The sequence below is a fragment of the Bubalus bubalis genome, chromosome 5, assembly GCF_019923935.1.
Source record: "Bubalus bubalis isolate 160015118507 breed Murrah chromosome 5, NDDB_SH_1, whole genome shotgun sequence".
In the NCBI taxonomy this organism is placed as follows: Eukaryota; Metazoa; Chordata; class Mammalia; order Artiodactyla; family Bovidae; genus Bubalus; species Bubalus bubalis.
The window spans coordinates 130,560,410-130,575,462 of record NC_059161.1 but is presented as its reverse complement, the minus strand read 5'-3'; the positions used below and the strand labels follow the sequence as shown (position 1 = coordinate 130,575,462).

The following is a 15,053-nucleotide window of genomic DNA, read 5'->3' as shown; positions in this document are numbered from 1 at the left end:
TATTGCCAAGACCAGTGTCAAGGAGGTTGGCTTATATGTTTTCCTCTAGGAATTTTATAGTTTCAGGTCTTAACATGCGAGTCTTCAATCCATTTGGGGTTGATTTTGGTGCATGGGGACAGATAGTGGTCGAGTTTTTGGGTTGATTTTGGTGATGGTGTCAGATGGTGGTCGAGTTTTTGGGTTGATTTTGGTGCATGGGGTCAGATGGTGGTCGAGTTTTTGGGTTGGTTTTGGTGATGGGGTCAGATGGTGGTCGAGTTTTTGGGTTGGTTTTGGTGCATGGGGTCAGATGGTCGAGTTTTTGGGTTGGTTTTGGTGATGGGGTCAGATGGTGGTCGAGTTTTTGGGTTGGTTTTGGTGATGGGGTCAGATGGTGGTCGAGTTTTTGGGTTGGTTTTGGTGCATGGGGTCAGATGGTGGTCGAGTTTTTGGGTTGATTTTGGTGATGGGGTCAGATGGTGGTCGAGTTTCCTTATTTTGCACGTGGCTGTCCAGCTTTCCAACACCATCTGTTGAAGAGACTGTTCTTACGAGCTGTACGTTCTCGGCCCCTTTGTGGTAAGTTAATTGGCTGTGTATGCGGTGTGTGTGTGTGCGTCTAACCTCTGGACTCGCTATTCGGTTCCACTGGTATATGTGTCTTTTCGTGCCCAAGCCATACTGAGTAGTTCTGTAATATAGTCCGAAACCAGGGAGGGAGATGCCTCCAGCTTTGTTCTTCTTTATCAAGATTACATTTGCTATTTGAGATCTTTTGTGATTCCATAAGAATTTTAGGATTGCTTGTTCTGTTTATGAGGAAAATGCCACTGGAACTTTGGGAGGGAATGTGTAGGATCTGTAGTTTACTTTGGGTACTATAGACATTGTAACATTAATTCTTCCAATCCATGAGCTTAATAAAATATTTCTCCATTTATCTGTGTCTTCTTTAACTTTATCCATTAGTGTCTTATCATGTTCAGTTACAGATCTTTTATCTCCTTGGTTAAATTTGCTCCTAAGTATTTTATTCTTTTGTGAATAGGGTTGTTTTCTTAATTTCTATTTCCAATAGCTTGTTGCTGGTATACAGTAACACAGCGGATTTTTAAAAATTTTTATTTATGCAACAGCTTTTGGTCAGTCTTGAAGGGTTTTCTGTATATAATATGTCATCTGAAAACAGAACCAATTACACTTCTTTCCAGTTTGGATCCCCTTTTTTCCGTTTTCCTTGCCTGATTGCTCTTCCTAGGACTCAGTGTGTTGAATTGTTGAGAGTGGGCACCCTTGTTCCTAATCTCAGAGGAAATGCTTTCAGATTTTCATCATTGAGTGATGTTAGCTGTGTGCTTATCACATATGACCTTTGCTATGTTGGGGTATGTTTCCTCTGTACTCAGTTTGTTGAGAGTTTTTATCATGAAAGGTTATGAATTTTATCATACTCTTTCTCTCGCACCTTTGAGATGGTCATGTTTACCTTCATGATGTCGATATGGTGTAAGTCACTAAGTGTAGGTGTTGCTTGCCCAGTCGTGCCTGACTCTTTGTGACCCCCTGGACTGTAGCCTCCAGGCTCCTCTGTTCATGGGATTCTCTAAGCAAGAATACTGGAGTGGTAGCCAGGCCCTTCTCCAGGGGATCCTCCTGACTGTGGAATTGGACCTGGGTCTCCCGCATTGTAAGCAGATTCTTTATCATCTGAGGCACCAGGGAAGCCCAATATGGTATAGCACATTGATTGATTTGTGAATATCGAACCATTCTTGCATTCTTGGAGTAAATCCCACTTGATCATCGTGTATAACCCTTTTAATGCACTGTTAACTTTGGTTTGCTAGTGTTTTGTTGAGGATTTTTGCATCTCTGCTCATCAGGGATTTTGGTCTGTAATTTTATTTACTTGTGTGTCTTGTCTGGTTTTGGTATCAGGTTAATGGTGACCTCTAAAAATGAGTTTTAGAAAGGCAATGCCAAAGAATGTTCAAACTACCACACAATTGCACTCATCTCACATGCTAACAAAGTAATGCTCAAAATTCTCCGAGCCAGGCTTCAGCAGTACGTGAACCATAGCTTTGACTAGATGAACCTTTGTTGGTAAAGCCATGTCTCTGCTTTTTAATATGCTGTCTAGGTTGGTCATAGCTTTTCTTCCAAGGAGCAAACATCTTTTAATTTCATGCCTGCAGTCACCATTTGCAGTGATTTTGGAGCCAAAAGAAAAAATAAAGTCTCTCACTGTTTCCATTGTTTCTCCATTTTTTGCCGTGAAGTGATGGGACCAGATGCCATGATCTTTGTTTTCTGAATGTTGAGCTTTACCAACTTTTTCACTCTCCTCTTTCACTTTTATCAAGAGGCTCTTTAGTTCTTCTTCACTTTCTGCCATAAGGGTGGTGTCATCTGCGTATCTGAGGTTATTGATATTTCTCCCAGCAATCTTGATTCCAGCTTGTGCTTCCTCCAGCCTGGCATTTTGTATGATGTACTTTGCATATAAGTTAAATAAGCAAGATGACAATACACAACCTTGATGTACTCCTTTCCCCATTTGGAACCAGTCTGTTGTTCAATATCTGGTTCTAAGTGTTGCTTCTTGACCTGCATACAGATTTCTCAAGAGGCAGGTCAGGTGGTCTGATATTCCCATCTCTTGAAGAATTTTCCACAGTTTGTTGTGACCTACACAGTCAAAGGCTTTGGCGTAGTCAATAAAGCAGAAGTAGATGTTTTTCTGGAACTCTCTTGCTTTTTTGATGGTCCAACACATGTTGGCATTTTGATCTCTGATTCTTCTGCCCTTTCTAAAACCAGCTTGAACATCTGGAAGTTCACGGTTCATGTACTGTTGAAGCCTAGCTTGGGGAATTTTGAGCATTACTTTACTAGCGTGTGAGATGAGTGCAGTTGTGAAGTAGTTTGGACATTCTTTGGCATTGCCCTTCTTTGGAATTGGAATGAAAACTGACCTTTTCCAGTCCTGTGGCCACTGCTGAGTTTTCCAAATTTGCTGCATATTGAGCGCACCACTTTAACTATATTTCATCTATTTCCACTGTGATGTTTAATTTCCTTCCTTCTGCTACTTTTAGACTTCATTTGTTCTTTCTTTTTTTTTTTAGTTTTTTGAGGTTAGAATTAGGTTGTTTATTGAGAGTTTTCTTTTTTCTTAATGTAGATATTTATCACTATCCCCTTTCTCCTTAGAACTGCATCTGGTATGTTGTATTGCCATTTTCATTTGTCTCAAGATATTTTTTAAATTTCCGTTTTGATTTCTCTTTTGATCCAGTACTTGTTAAGCAATGTGTTGCTTAATTTCCATGTATTTGTGTATTTTTCCATTTTTATTCTTGTAACTGATGTCTAGTTTCATACCATTACTGTTGGAAAAGATTCTTGATGTGATTTCAGTCTTAAGTTTATTAAAATGTTTTGTGGCCTATCATGTGGTCTATCTTGGAGAATGTGCCATATGCCCTGGAGACAAGTATATATTCTGGGGTTCTTGGGAGAAATGTTAAGTATATGTCTGTTTGGTTCATCTGGTATGATGTGTGGCTTAATTCCAGTGCTTCCTTATTGGCTTTCTATCTGGATGACCTATTCATTATTAAAAGTCTGATATGAGTTGCCTTTCTTCGATTTAAGTCTGAAATTTGCGATAAGGAGTTCATGATCTAATGCTAGATTCAAAACACCACTTCCTATGTAGGGGATAACTCTTGGTGACCCATGGACTGCAGTGCACCAGGCTCCTCTGTCCTTCACAGTCTCCCAGAGTTTGCTCAGACTCATGTCCATGAAGTCGGTGATGCCATCTAACCACTTCATCCTCTGCCACCCTCTTCTCCTTCTGCCTTCAGTCTTTCCCAGCATCAGATCGTTTCCCATGAGTTGGCTCTTCGCATCAGGTGCCAAAGCATTGGAGCTTCTACTTCAGCATCAGTGCTTGCAATGAGTACTCAGGGTTGATTTCCTTTAGGATGGACTGGTTGGATCTCCTTGCTGTCCAAGGGACTCTCAAGAGTCTTCTCCAACACCACACTTCAAAAGCATCAGTTCGTCAGCGCTCAGCCATCTTTATGGTCCAGCTCTTTTATCTGTACATGACTACTGGAAAAACCATAGCTTTGACTATACAGACCTTTGTCAGCAGAGTGATGTCTCTTCTTTTTAATATGCTGTCTAGATGTGTTGTAGCTTTCCTTCCAAGGAGCAAATGTCTTTTCATTTCATGGTTGCAGTCACCATCTACAGTGATTTTGGAGCCCAAGAAAATAAAATCTGTCACTGCTTCCCCTTTTACCCCATCTATTTGCCATGAAATAATGGGACCAGATGCCATGATCTTAGTTTTTTGAATGTTGAGTTCTCAGCCAACGTTTTCAGTCTCCTCTTTTACCCTCATCAAGAGGTTCTTTAGTTCCTCTTCACTTTCTGCCATAAGTGTGGTATCATCTATATCTCCCAGCAATCTTGATTCCAGCTTGTGATTCATCCAGCCTGGCATTTTGCATGATGTACTCTGTGCAAGTTAAATAGGTAGGGTGACAATATACAGCCTTGTCACACTCCTTTCCCAATTTTGAACCAGTCAGTTGTTCCATGTCTGGTTCTAACTGTTGCTTTTTGACCCACATACAGCTTTCTCAGGAGATAGGTAAGGTGGTCTGGTATCCCCATCTCTAAGAATTTTCCACAGTTTGTTGTGATCCACACAGTCAAAGGCTTTAGCATAGTCAATGAAGCAGAAGTAGATATTTTTCTGGAATTCTCTTCCTTTCTCTATGATTCAACAAATGTTGGTAACTTGATCTCTTGTTCCTCTGCCTTTTTGAAACCCAGCTTGTATATCTGAGAGTTCTCAGTTTACATACAGCTAAACCCTAGCTTCCATGCATTGGAGAAGGAAATGGCAACCCACTCCAGTGTTCTTGCCTGGAGAATCCCAGGGACGGGGGAGCCTGGTGGGCTGCCATCTCTGGGGTCGCACAGAGTCGGACATGACTGAAGCAACTTAGCAGCAGCAGCAGTAGCAAAGCCTAGCTTGGAGGATTTTGAGCATAACCTTACTAGTATAGAAATGAACACAACCATATGATAGTTTGAACATTCTTTGGCATTGCCATTCTTTGAGATTAGAATGAAAACTATCTTTGTCCATTTCTGTGGCCACTACTGAGTTTTCCAAATTTGCTGACATGTTGAGTGCAGCACTTTAACAGCGTCATCTTTTAAGATTTGAAATAGCACAGCTGGAATTCTGTCACTTCCACCCTCTTTGTTTGTAGTAATGCTTCCTAAGGCCTACTTGACTTCACACTCAAGAATGTCTGAGTCTAGTCTGTGAGCAGACCCAGGTGGTCATCTGGGTCATTAAGACCTTTTTTGTGCAGTTCTTCTGTGTCTTCTTGCCACCTCTTCTTAATCTCTTCTGCTTCTGTTAGATCCTTACCTTTTCTGGACTTTATGGTGCCCATCTTGGCATGAAATGTTCCCTTGATATCTCCAGTTTTCTTGAAGAGATCTCTAGTCTTTCCTATTCTGTTGTTTTCCTCTATTTCTTTGCACTGCTCATTTAAGAAGTCCCCTTATCTCTCCTTGCTGTTCTCTATAGCTCTGCATTCAGTTGGGTGTATCTTTTCTTTTCACCCTTGCCATTCACTTCTCCTTTCCTCAGTTATTTTAAAGCCTCCTCAGACAACCGCTTTGCCTTCTTTCATTTCTTTTTCTTTGGGATGGTTTTGCTCACTGCCTCTTACACAATGTTATGAACTTCCATCCATCATTCTTCATGCACTCTACCAGGTCTAATCCCTTGAATCCTTTGAATCTATTCATCACCTCCACTGTATAATCATGAGTTAGGTCATTGGTACCCCACTCCAGTACTCTTGCCTGGAAAATCCCATGGGTGCAGGAGCCTGGTAGGCTGCAGTCCATGGGGTTGTGAAGAGTTGGACACGACTGAGCAACTTCACTTTCACTTTTCACTTTCATGCACTGGAGAAGGAAATGGCAACCCACTCCAGTGTTCTTGCCTGGAGAATCCCAGGGACGGGGAAGCCTGGTAGGCTGCCGTCTATGGGGTCGCACAGAGTCAAACACAACTGAAGTGACTTAGCAGCAGCAGCAGCATGCCTGAATGGCCTACTGGTTTTCACTACTTTTTTCCATTTAAGCCTGAATTTTGCAATAAGGAGCTCATGATCTGAGCCACAGTCAGCTCCATGTCTTGTTTTTGCTGACTGTATAGAGCTCCTCCATCTTTGACTGCAAAGACTATAAATCAATCTAATTTGGGTATTGACCATCTGCTGATATCCATGTGCAGAGTTGTCTCTTGTGTTGTTGAAAGAGGATATTTGCTATGACCTGTGTGTTCTCCTGACAAAACTCTGTTAGCCTTTGCCCTGCTGCAAAGTACCATGAAACCGGATCTGCCAGTAGTTGGGTCTTGCCCGTTTAGTTGGGTTTTGATGCTGTTACTGAGTTTAGGAGCCCCTTGTGTATTCTGGATGGATGAGTTGTAAACGCTCTCCCCCGTGCTGCTGGTTGTCTTTTCACTTTGTTGATTGTGTCCTTTGGCTGCTGCTGCCGCTAAGTCGCTTGTCGTGTCTGACTCTGTGCAACCCCATAGATGGCGGCCCACCAGGCTCCCCCATCCCTGGGATTCTACAGGCAAGAACGCTGGAGTGGGTTGTCATTTCCTTCTCCAATGCATGAAAGTGAAAAGTGAAAGTGACGTTGCTCAGTCGTGTCTGACCCTCAGTGACCCCGTGGACTGCAGCCCACCAGGCTCCCCCGTCCATGGGATTCTCCAGGCAAGAACACTGGAGTGGGGTGCCATTGCCTTCTTTTGCTGCACAGGAATGTTAACTTTCATGACATCTAATTGATCTGTCTTTTCTTTTATTCCTGCACTTTTGGTATCCTAGCTAAAAAAAATTGCCAAATCCAGTGCCATGAAGCTCTCCCCTGATGTCTTCTCCTAGAGTTTTACCATTTTAGGTCTTTTGCGGGAGATCTGTGTCCAGTGCGAGTTCACTTTTGTATACGGGTAAAGGTCCGACTGTGCTCTTCTACGTGTGGGTCCAGTGTTCCCAGCACCGTTTGCTGAAACATCTATGGGTGCTCTTCATGGCTGCTCTCCTCACCTAACAGTACCTTCTGGAATTCACTCCATATCCGTCCTTCAAGAGCTTCTTCTTCCTTTTTCTCGGCTGCTTGGTACTTTGCCAGGTAGATGGACTGTAGTTTCTTTATGGGCATTTAGGTGATTTCCAGCAGTTTCAATTACAAGCAATGTCGCAGTGAAGAAACTTGCACATTTCTGTTTTCCTCTGTAGCCTGGATTTCTGGAAATGGAAGTGTGAGACTGAAAGATAGGTCTGTAGTCTTTGTTGCTGTTGTTTAGTTCCCAAGTCGTGTCAGACTTTTCGACCCCATAGACTGTAGCCCGCCAGGCTCCTCTGTCCATGGGATTTTGCAGGCAAGAATACTGGAGTGGGTTGCCATTTTCCTCTCCAGGGCAGCTTCCTGACCCAGGGATCAAACCCTCGTCTCCTGCATAAGCAGGCGGATTCTTGACCACGGAGCCACCTGGGAAGCCCGAGGTCCTGTTGCATGGGTGTGGTGCTAAGTCACTTCAGCTGTGCCTGACTCTTCTCGGCATAACCAAATCCCCTTTCATGAGGGTTTTGCCGTGTGCAGCCCCAGCAGTGTATGAGCAAGCTGCTTCCCGTGTAGCTTCTCCAGCTGTGTTATCACACTATTTTATTTTTTGCCAACCTGATAGCATTTCTGTAACTATGCACTTGGGCATTTTTCGTGTCTGAAGGTCACATATACATGCATACACGCATGCATTTGTCAACTGTCTGTCTGTGTCTTTTCTGTGCTATTCTATTGAGGTTTTGGTCCCTGATCTCTCAATTTTTAAGTCCTTTATATTCAAGGAATGTGAGTTCTTTGTGGCTCATATTGTGAGTGTCTTCTCCCAGTTGATCATTTGTCTTTTGACTGTATTCATGGTGCTTGTTGTTATATATATAAAAAACTTTCTATGTTTAGGTAATCAAATTTATCTATTTTTCATTCTATTGCCTCTGAGTTGTGAGTCATGGTTGAGAACCTCTCTCTACACTGAAATGAAAGAGAAGTTGACCACGTTTTCTTCTAGAAGTTGAAGGCTTTGACTTTTGCGTCCACGTGACGTCTACTTGCTCATTGCTGTTCAGTCAATAAGTCGCGTCTGAGTCTGCAGCACCACGAACTGCAGCACTCAAGGCTCCTCTGTCCTCCACTGTTTCCCGGAGTTTGCTCAGACTCATGTCCGTTGAGTCGGTGAGGCCATCCAACCATCTCATCTTCCACCACTCCCTTCTTTTTTGCCTTCAATCTTTCCCAGCATCAGGGTCTTTTCCAATGAGTCGGCTCTTCACATCAGGTGGCCAAAGTATCGGCGCTTCAGCATCAGTCCTTCCAGTGATCAAACTAGTCCGTCCTAAAGGAAATCAACCCTGACTATTCATTGGAAGGACTGACGCTGAAGCTGAAGTCTGCTCGTGTGTGTAATCTAAGGTCTTTTTCATGATGCCTGCTCAGGGCCCCTTTCTTAGATGTCCAGACTGCTCACCAGCACCCTCTGACCTCTGAGTGGTGCAGGACTGGGGGCAGGGAGACCAGAGGCTGTTGCTGGGATGGGCTGTGGGAGGGGGATGCTTGCCCCGGGTGGGTTGGAATGAGGATGACAAGCAAGGGGCCTATGGATAAGAGGGTGTATGAGCGGAGCAGATGGTGGGGAAAAAAGAGGGGGCAGGGCCCGAGGCTGTTTGCCCCCGCTGGGTTGTCGCCCAGCCCCCTTGCTCTCCCTCCTTGCCCCCCTCACTCCTGGGAGACCCGCCCAGAGCCTGCTTTCCTGTCACCCACACAAAGATGCCTCTCAGACCCGGACCCTGGACCGGGCTCTCCCCCGATCTCCCACTGGCCTCACGGCACCTCAGCGAGCAGACCCCTCCAATATGACATGTCCCACCCCAGGCTGCTCCTCCCCACCTTCCCCAGCACAGGGCCATCTCAGAACCCAGGTTTCCCAGGCCCTGTAACACCGGTGAGACCTTGGGGAGAGGCCATGTGCTCTTGACTAGGGCAGAACAGGCAGGGAGGTGGCATGGCTGACTCAGGGTCTCTGCTTGCTCTTTCAGGAGACAGAGAATTTTAGAGTTTCCTCTCCTAGGACACAGTTTCATGAAGGGTGCGGCAGGCTTTGGGGGAAGGTTGGTGGGACCCCAGAGCCTCTTCCCTTGGCGTCAGTCACTGATTCCCCTCCAAGTTCTGCATCTTTGCCTCCAGGACCCCAGGTCTGGTGAACTCTAACCCCGCTCGAGACCCGCAGGGGCTCTTTGCTTTCCTGAATGCCTGGCTTCCGGAAGGCTGGGTGTCCTGCAGTGTGGGGCAGGGGGCAGTCTTAGTCACGGGCAGGGTCGGGGAGGCTGCTTGGAGGATATGCCGGCTATTCTGGGCGGCCGGCAGGAAGCGGCAGTTCCGACGGTGTGTGGACGTGTCGGCCTGGTGCAGGCGTTTCCGGCCCCTGTGTCCCGCCAGGTCCAGGGCTACTCCTCCCTGTCCTCTGCTTTTTTCCCTCCTTGGATGTGGCCGCCGTGAGTCACGGCCGAACTGAGAAAGAAAAGAGGGGCTCTCGGGGCAGGGACTCCCAGGCCGCCGGCTGGGCCACGGGGCCCGGCACATGTGGGCAGGGGCCCCCCAAGGATGCCTGGGGCAGCCCCTGGGGAGGTGCCCCAGGTGTGAGGGGCGGGGGTGGGATGGACTCACTGCCAATGCTGCCTTTGGGTTGGGATGCAGCCTGACTCTGGAGTCCTGGTGTTGGAGGCTCTGGCCCCATGGTGGGCGAGCATGAGAGGGGCGCGTCTCTGATGGCCTGAGCCTTCTTCTCACTTGGGGTCTCCGGGGCCCAGCGCAGAGCCCGTGTCTGCTGGTGCTCGGAGGCCCGGACGGCCTGGTACCTCTCCTGGGCTTGTGAGGGGCTCCTGGGCGTGGCTCTCCTCTGGCCTCCTGGCTGGTGGTGGTCCTGCCTTCCACCCTGTTTCAGCCTCCCTGGCCTCATATCTGCCCTCACCTGCCTCAGGGCCTTTGCACTCACCTCTGCGTGGACTGTCCACCCTGGTCCTCCTGTGGGCTGTGTCACCGCCCCGGGTGGCCTCCCCCACCCCGACCCCCGCCATCGCTCACAGCGACAGCCCCTGTCTGTTTGCCTGGGGCTGCTGTCACGGTCGTGGTTTTGTTTATTTCGTCTCTGGTTTACGATCTCGTTTCCTGGATCTGCCTCGTCCCTGGAGCCCGGGGCCTGCATGGCCAGCCCAGGCCCGGGCCTTCTCAGTTGGCCTCCAAGGAGGAGGGGGACTGCTTTTAGCTGAGTCGTGGTCGCTCCCCGGCCTGGGAATCTGCCCTCCGAGCCAGGTGACGGAGCATGAGCCTTGGAGCCGCTGGGCCGGCCGGGCTGGGCGGAGGCGCTGACCTCCCCCTGTGGCAGAGCCGGGCTGCAGGCCGTGTGGTGGAGGATGCGGAGACCAAAATAGATCCGCTTCTGGCATCCGGCGTTGAGGAACCCACAGGGGGCCCTGACCGCGGAGCTCCTGCTTCCGCCCACCGCGCCCTGGAGCGGCTCCGGCTTTGATGAAGGCCAGGCCTGGTTCCGGGCGGCCCAGGGGGGTTGTCCAGCCTGGGAACTGGATGCAGGAGGGCAGGCTTGGCTTCAGGGGGGAGCCCCTCGACTGTCCGGGGGCCCAGGCTGCATCCACTGTGGCCCCTCCGTCACGAGTGTGTGGGAGCCCTGAGTGTGTCTGCAGAGATCAGAGCAGGCACGGCCACTGGGCAAGGAAGAAGCACAGAGGAAGGGGGAGTGTTCGTCTCAGGCCAGCTGCAGAAGGAGGAAACAGGCCGCTTCCCGGAGGGCAGACCTTTCAGAGGCTGCGGCTCCCGTGGGCAAGGCTGCGTCGTGTCCCAGGACGAGGCCAGGTGGCCCCCGCGAAGGCACCCGCCGGGCACCCACTCTTGGTCACACCTATGATGAGGGCACTCCCCCGTCACTGTGCCCACACGCCCCCTGCTCCTGGGACCTCTGGGCACGTCTGGTGGGGCACCTGGAGGTGCTGGAGACAGGCTGGGAGTCAGCCACAGGGTTGTCTGCCCTCATCCTCCACCCGTGACGAGGGCCCGAGTGCTCATTCCCCAGGTTCCTGGAGGCCGCGTCTGGGGACGTGGTCCTGAGCCTGGGCGCACTCCTCCTCCTCCTCCGCCTCTGCTCCAGCCCTTGCCTTGGCCTCTCTGTGACCCCCGCCCACCGCTGCCCCCGCGTGTCACGGGGACAGCCTGCAGTGAGGGACGTGGGCTTTCCGCGGGTAGGAGCCGTCGAACAGCATGCTTGCAGCTCCCAGGATGGCAGCTTGGCGGTGGGCGGGACCGGGGCTTCCACATGGCGGCAGTCAGGTGGATTCACAGCAGTGGCCACTGGGCAGGGACCCTATGGTCCTGGGGGCTGACCACGCCTGGGCCCAGTGTGGAGGTGCTGGAAAGGCCAGGGGCGGGGACAGCCATGGCTGCAGGCTGGCGGGCTCCTGGGAGGGGTCAGGAGCGCGGCAGAGGGGCTAGGGACTGGATTTGGGATCAACATCCGCGAGGTGGGGTCCCCATGCCAGGCACTCAGAGGAACCATGTTTATCTCTCCGCCTGCCCTGATGTCCTTGTCTTGTCCCCCTAAATATCCTGGCCTCCCCCCAGATCTCCCTGGCTTCTGGGGGTGCAAGAGCCCGTGTGTGGCCCTGCCTAACCAGTCTCTCTCTCGCGGCCTGGAGCGGGGGGTGCTCCCAGCAGAGGCCCGGCCGCACTGGAGTCCACCTCCGGCTGCCCGCTCTCAGTCTGACCCCCCTTCCCTGGGGCGCCTCAAGGGTGCAGCAGAAGATTGGGGATGGCACTGTCTGCAGCCCTGATCTTCAGGCCTTCTCCTCCAGAGCAAAGCGGACCCCAAAGGTCAGGGTAAAGGGCCCCGTTCAGGAGGTCTGCCTGGGCCATGTGGGTTGGCGGGTCCCGCTGGCAGCGGGCTGTCCCCGTCCATCCCGGAACGCTGGTTTGGTCAGCAGCAGGCCTTCCTGGCTTGGGGCGGCGGGGAGACGACAGTGGGGTGTCCCTGCTCTTTGGCTCCCACACCCCCAGTTTCGGCCATGGAGGGGGAGCGTGTCCTGTAGGGAAGGAGGCACATGGCCTGGGTCACCCCAGGAGAGAGCTGCGAAGCCAGAACCTTTCCTGGTCTGGGGTGAATGGAGGGCCCGAGAAGCTTGGCGCCTACGTGCAGGGAACCTGGGCCCCTGGACGGCAGGGATGAGGGACAGCCCCTTCCTGAGCTCGTGGGATGGGCCGACTCGGGGGGTCCTGGGCACAGTGTCAACACCCAGGCTGTCCATGGAGCGAGGCCTGGCTGGGGGGCAGGGGGCGGTGCCCGGCGTGGGGACCTGCTGTCTCTCCACGCTCCCCAGGCACTGACCTGCTGGGCTCAGGGGCGCTGGGGCTGAAAGAGGTTTGGGAACCCCCAAGGTCCTGGGCAGGAGACCACTGGGGGTGTGGGTGTGGGGGAGCCAAGGTCATGCTGGGGATCCACATCTGCTTGGTGTGCAGCCTTGGCAGGTTGAGGACTGTCTCTGGAGAAATTATGGCAGGTTCCAGGGTCGGGGAGTGGAGGGCTCTGCCTTGGGCCAGGGCTGCCCATATGGGCTTTCTGGCTTCTCAGAAGGGCCTCTACCTCTAAAGTGTTGGGTGGGGGGCTTAGCGGGGGTCAGAGAAGGAGAAGGCATGGGCTCCTCAAAGTCTCAACCAGGGATCCTGCCTCTCTGGGTCTGGGCGGTGGTCTTGACCCTGAGGACAGACTGTATGGGGGCCCCTGAGGGGCTTGGAGTCGGGAGGTTGCCTTCAGCCGGAGGTCAGGCCACACTGCAGCAAGGAAGACTTAGGGTAGACAGGAGGAAGGACTTCTCCCAAGCAGGGATACTCAGAAAACGCCCACCCTCTCCGGCGCCATCGGGGCTTCGGGCACTTTGCTCCTCCTCGGGCCTGGGTCCAGGTGTTCCGGGAGCCCTGCTGTGGTCTCCAGCCTGCAGAGTCACCCTGTTTGAAGTAGGGCAGGGCCCTGGGCCGCGGGCAGGAAGCCCACCGGACCCCTCTCACCCCCGCTGGTGTCCGAGCCCTCTGCTACCTACTGCCCCTTCTCAGCCCAGGAGGGAGGCTGCCCATCCTGTCCTGTCCCAGGTGAGGCCTGCAGGGGCTGGCCACACCAGGTTGGGGGTCCTCCCCAAGGAGGGCCCGCTGGGCCCTTCCCCCGCCCCGGACGGGCCCTATTCACAGGAAGACGACATGCGTCCTGGGACAGATAAGGGCCCTGTCCGTGGGGTCACTTCAGTTTGTTCTCCAGCACCTTCTAAATATACCCTCTGAGGGGTTCTTATCGCCGCCGAGCTGGGCTGGGCGGCCAGGCTGGTGGAGGAGACACTGCAGGGCTCAGCCACCCCACAGCCCTGGGCCCTGGGCGAGCTCGCCTGCTCGGCCCGGCAGCCCTGCCTCGGGTGGGCCTGCCGTCCAGCGCCAGACCCCGAGGGCCGGGACACCCCCCAGCCCCCTGGCCAAACCCCATCCAGCGCCAGACCCCGAGGGCCGGGACACCCCCCAGCCCCCTGGCCAAACCCCGTCCAGCGCCAGACCCTGAGGGCCGGGACACCCCCCAGCTCCCTGGCCAAACCCCGTCCAGTGCCAGACCCCGAGGGCCGGGACACCCCCCAGCCCCCTGGCCAAAGCCATCTGGGGCCTGTCCTCTCACCGCCAGGCCAGGCAGCCCCTCGGGGGTGGGCAGTGGGTAGCCAGAGACCCTGCCCTCTGGCTGGACCCTGTTTTCCTGGAGGTGGGGGGCAGGGCCTGGGGGAAGAGGCCTGCGCTGTGGTCCTGCTCTCCACCCGGGGCTCCATGCAGCCTCAGGCCCTCTTTCCCTTCTGATGAGGCACGGCCTGCTTCTGGGGCTTCTCGTGACGACAGAGGGGACAGGAAGGTGTGGATTTACACGGCTTGTCCCCACCTTGCTGCCAAAGAGTCCGGGCTTCCAGTTGACGCTCTGCTGTCCAGCGGATGCTGAGAAAGCGTCGTGTGGCTGACCGTGGCCCGGGCTGGATATTCCAAGTCTGGTCGCCTGTAGCCTGGTGCTCAGACACGGCCGCTGTCTGTCTGTCTGTCTTCTTTTTCTCTTTCCTTTCTTTCTCTCTTTCAACTTATTGTTAGCACCTTGCAGTGTGTGGAATCTTAGTTCCCCAACCGGGGATTGAGCAGTGGGAGTGCAGAGTCTTAACACTGGACCACCAGGAAAGGCCCTTTTATTTAAAAAAAATTTTCTTTTGAGACACCAATGTATTTATTTTTAAACATTTTAGTTGCTTGGCGTGTGGGATCTTGGTTCATTGACCAGGAATTGAAACCATGCCGCAGCATTGGAAGGCAAAGTCTCAACCACTGGACCCTGGGGACATCCGTGGCTGTTATGTTTCTTATCGTGCAACAGATCCCTAAGAAGATTTAAATGCACACCCTCACAGTGCCCGCATCCCTGAGACCCCGATCCCTGAGACCCCCATAGCTGCCTCTCTAGGGCCCGGGAAAGGCTTTGACGTGACCGCTTAGGGTGATGTGGTCAAGCCCTCAGCCAAGGTCTGTCCTCGCCTGCCCCCAGCTGCCCCCAGCTGGCTCGGCCCTCGGCAGAGGGGGATGTCCCGGCCCCTGCACATGCGAGGACCTCATGTGGAGCCGCATGTGGGAAATGAGGGGATGCTGGGCGTCGGGGGAGACACGAGCACAGCCATCTGCCCGTGTCCGCAACGGAGCCAGGCTGCTGGGCAGGGCGATGGCCTGGCCGCTGCCCGGGCTCGGCTGGGCCTGGCCGTCCCGCCGCCCGCTCTGCGGAAGGCGCAGCCCGTGCTGGGGGCACCACACCCTGTGACCTCGGGCGGGGG

At 52.5% G+C, this 15,053-nt stretch overlaps 1 protein-coding gene across 10 annotated transcripts in view; it reads left to right on the top strand.

Annotated features, from left to right (window-relative positions):
• KCNQ1 (potassium voltage-gated channel subfamily Q member 1) overlaps nucleotides 1-15,053 on the top strand; it is a 377,149-nt gene that overhangs the window by 32,328 nt on the left and 329,768 nt on the right. The window lies entirely within an intron of this gene.